A 4,403-nucleotide genomic window follows, 5' to 3' on the forward strand; every position below is an offset into this window, starting at 1 on the left:
TTGTATCTAATTAATTTTTTATATGATATTAAATTAAAATTAATATTTTATAATTAGTATAAGATATATTTCATATCTAATATAATATATATGATATATTAAATTTAATTAGATTAGATGAAAGACATAATTGATAAGATTAAGGATATGTTCATGACATAAAATAGTTTTATCAATAATTATATGTTGATGTAATTATATATGAAATTAGATTTCAAATCTTAGTAATCTAGTACTCAGATTGATGAGATCATCAGACTGTCCAGTCATAGGAGATTGAAGAGATTAATCTCTCTTTTACCTATTCGATGGGTTCTCTTATGACGTGTAAGGGTGTCATTGTGATCTGATTTCATAAAAAAAAAAAAAAATTTTTATGTATTATTTTGATCATAAATATATTTAGATTAGATCTAAAGCAATTTATAATTTATTACAATAGGATAAAATCTAGATATAAAATTATTTTAGATCTAAATTACATGTTACATATGATGTAAATGGTATAGATCTAAAGGTTGTCATGATACATGAGATGTACGTATAAAGTTTAGATCATACCTATATATGTTTAATTATTAAAAATATTATAAAAATTTGATTTCATGTATTAAAATATATGGTATGCTTCACCTGAAATCCTTATAGAATAGTTTTACAGATTGAAACATATATTTCACACACTTAATTATGAATTAAGTTTTGAATGATCTAGATTTGAGAATTAAAGATCATTAAAATATCACATAAAATGATGGGCAAAGGGTTAGCATGAATCAAGTCCTTCTAATGGGCTAGATCTAGGGTTAGAATACATATGGACCATGTAGAGAAATTGATTAATTCTAATCAAATATTGAATTAGATCAGGTCAGTATTTCTCTAGATCAATCTCAATAGTTGTTGTTTGATCAAGTCTATGTGTTTGATCATAATAAATAGACCATGATTATGACTCCATGGTTGAGGCCGAATCTTCTGGTGTGCCAAATCGAAACTAATTAACCAGTTGGTATCTAAGGTAAGTTTGATTCGATTAAGTAATTTTTAATTGGGAGATATTTACCTAGATACGTTTATAGTGAGTTAAGGATATATCCCTCCCATTGATCTCACTTACCTGGCTAACATGGTAGATTATGTTTTGATTAGCTCACTAGTTGATTCATGCAGACCCATGCTATTAAGATAAATCAATATGACTGATTTAAATATCTTTAGACTAGCTTATGCATAATTCTTTACATGACTTGATGAAGTCAGTGGAAGAATTTGCAGCTTGTAAATTAAGTTCTTCTCTTATCCTCAGATCAATGATATCAAATCTTCTAAATTATTAGATCTATAAAGTAATAAAGTTATGAGATAACTTGATCATTGCCTCCATTAAAGTGCATAATAATGAGTCCAATATTTCAAATAGACATTGGAGGTGCCACACACCTGATGTCTATTACGTATTGAAATTGTCATTAATCATATGACCATCATGAAATACTTTCAGATCAATGTTCAGGTTGGTCGAACCACACTCGGGCCTGAATATCCATTTGTTGGATGTACTTGGTATGCCATGTTAATGGTTGGACCTAACTGAGATTTTTAGTGGAGGTGCCACACGCTTGCTAAAGGAATGCCTGGGACAAAACTTATTGCTAGAAGTTGTTTGGAGGAACAATTGGTAATGAACCAACCATCGATGTACTAGGTTGGTCGAGCCACACTCAGGCCCAAATGTAATCCATGTGGATTCTAGTTCCCACTAAAAAATTAGTGTAATTCTTGAGTTGAAGGTAGAGGCTACCAATTTGTAAATGTAGTGGGAGAATCTTTAGACTAAAGTCCATATCTTCAGGATCAAAAATAATTCATATACTAATAGGCTAATATTTTTTTTTTTAGTTATGGCTAACACACTATCCTTCCGTACGCTGTTGGATAGCGACAGGCTCATCAGACCCAACTTTGATAGCTAGTATTGAAAGTTGAAGATCATCTTGGAGCACCAGAGAATTTTGTACGTCCTTACGGATTAGGCACCTGAAGAACCTGCAACTAATTCTCCTCGTGCTATGAGAGACACTTATATGAAGTGGCTCACTGATCGTATGACTGTGCATTGCATGATGAGGGTAGCTATGAATGATGAACTTAGTCGTAAGTTCAAAGATGCATAGCCAGAGGAGATCATTCAATTATTGAATGAGTCCTTCAGCACCCCTGAGGATGTGGAGAGATATAAAACCTCCTGTGCAGTATTCAATGTCCGTATGCGAGAGGGGGCTTCAGTCACTGATTATATATTTTATATGATTAAGTAGATTGAATGCCTTAGCAAACTTGACTTTCCATTGCATAAACAGTTAGGCAAAGATGCTATCCTTAATTCGCTACTAAAATCCTACCTACCCTTTCTCAATCATTATAGAATGATGAAGCCTACGGTAAACTACCATAGTTTGCTAGGGTTACTGTAGACTTTTGAAAAGGATCACCAGCTCCAGAAGGAGCCAATGAATTTAGTGGGAGGTTCATCTGTAGGGCGTCATGTTGGGAATAGTTCCCAAAGCCAATCATCAGCCTGTTGACGGTTGCGCTCATTTTTGTATTTGTACATGAATTATGAATTAATAAAAATAATTTTGTATTTTTTATCATAAAATATTTATCTTCTAATGAACTCCTATGTTGTGGTGAAGTCCTTAGGACTATTTAGACTGACAAAGGAGGATTTATCGTTTAGTCCTTAAATTTTTCGGACCAAATGATACGTTGTTACCAAGATGATAACGTTTATCAAGCATAGGTCATTGTGTGCCATATAGGTTGGTTGTCCTCTTAACCAATGAGTGTGGAGACACTGGTATGGCATACAGTGAGATGTAAGGGTACATCTGCACTGAACGTGACCAACTCCGGAGCTATTTCTGCTATCAAGATTTGCTCTGATGGAATATGGGTATAAATATCCCTCCGACCTAAGACCGCCACGGTGACTTGCAAGCAACTCACTGCGCTTAGGCACTGGACTACCTGAATTTTTAATTCAGTGATGGAAGGCTGTGGGTGTAGTCAAGTACTTGACTTGTCGGTGCGTGTGTCAAGATGAGATTGACCACTCCAGTTTAGGAGCTGTGTACAGTCGTATTTCAATTTAGCAAAACCTTGGCCAGGGTAGTCTTTGTGAGGAGTCACAGGACTATTTGAGTTGAGCATGATTTGGATGATCTGATCAAGGTTGACAGTTTAACCCTGAGTCGTCCTAAACATAGGGGTCAAAAGGATGAATTATACAGTAACCATATTCATGTAGGTTTGAGTGTTGCGATTGCGACTCTTCGACTTATCCGAACATCGGGTACCATTGCTAGATGGTCACTTCGATTAGTACAGAAATTGTTCCTGTGCTACCGGCTTAGGTTCGAGCCTATGGGGTCACACACATTAGAGGTTCCTATCTGATCTGATGGCTGGTGTAGAATCCTACATGTTTAAAACTCAGTGATCGAGAATCAGGATTCTCTGATCACGAGTTTCACACATTATGGGTACCGGGATCAAGAGTCCCACTGGTTGGGACTTTTCGATCAGGGTTACATATCGATGAATTCTGATGTCCGATTGCCCATCGAATTTGTATAAATATTTATGAGAGATTTTATTAATAATTTGATCACTAATTAACTCAATTTGATTAAGTAATTATTTTTGAATCAAGTCCAATTGAATTGGATTCAGTTGGGTTTGACCCGATTAGGTTAAGAGTTGACCTAATCGTCGAGATGGTTTGGTCTCTGATTTGATCAAGGTTTGGCTTAGTCAATTCCTAATTTGATTAAGATTTTATTGAGCCTAATAAGCTTAATTAAGTTGGATTTAAATCAGTCTAATTGGACCTAACTTATTTGGTTCAATTAGGTTGGTTTAAATAATGAAACCACTTTAACCCAATCTCCATGCGCCACCTCACTTCCATTACACCCATTTGAATTCATGAGAAGAACTTCTCATGAATTTTTTTCTCACGCCAAGCCCTCTCCATGCCCCACTTTAATGTGCCAATTGAATGGATAAGGATGATTGGTTGGCCATTCAAATTCAAAATAAAGTTTGAATTTGAATGGGCAATCAATCTTTGCGCCTTATCCCTTTATTTACGCCACATTTAGTACATGAGAAAAATATTTCTCATGAAATCACTCCATGCACAAATTAAGCCATGCCTCATGCCTTTAGTAGATAAGGGATGAGTTGGTGTCCATTTGAATTCAAAATTTGATTTGAATTCAAATGTGTAATTACTCATCTTTATCCTTTCTTTTGGATAAGACGTTTGACGTTGTTATGAAAGGAGGAGTAGAGTGGGGCGTGTAGAAAGAGAAGATTTTTGGAGAAAAATTTTG

This window comes from Elaeis guineensis, chromosome 2 (assembly GCF_000442705.2).
Source record: "Elaeis guineensis isolate ETL-2024a chromosome 2, EG11, whole genome shotgun sequence".
NCBI classification, from domain to species: Eukaryota; Viridiplantae; Streptophyta; class Magnoliopsida; order Arecales; family Arecaceae; genus Elaeis; species Elaeis guineensis.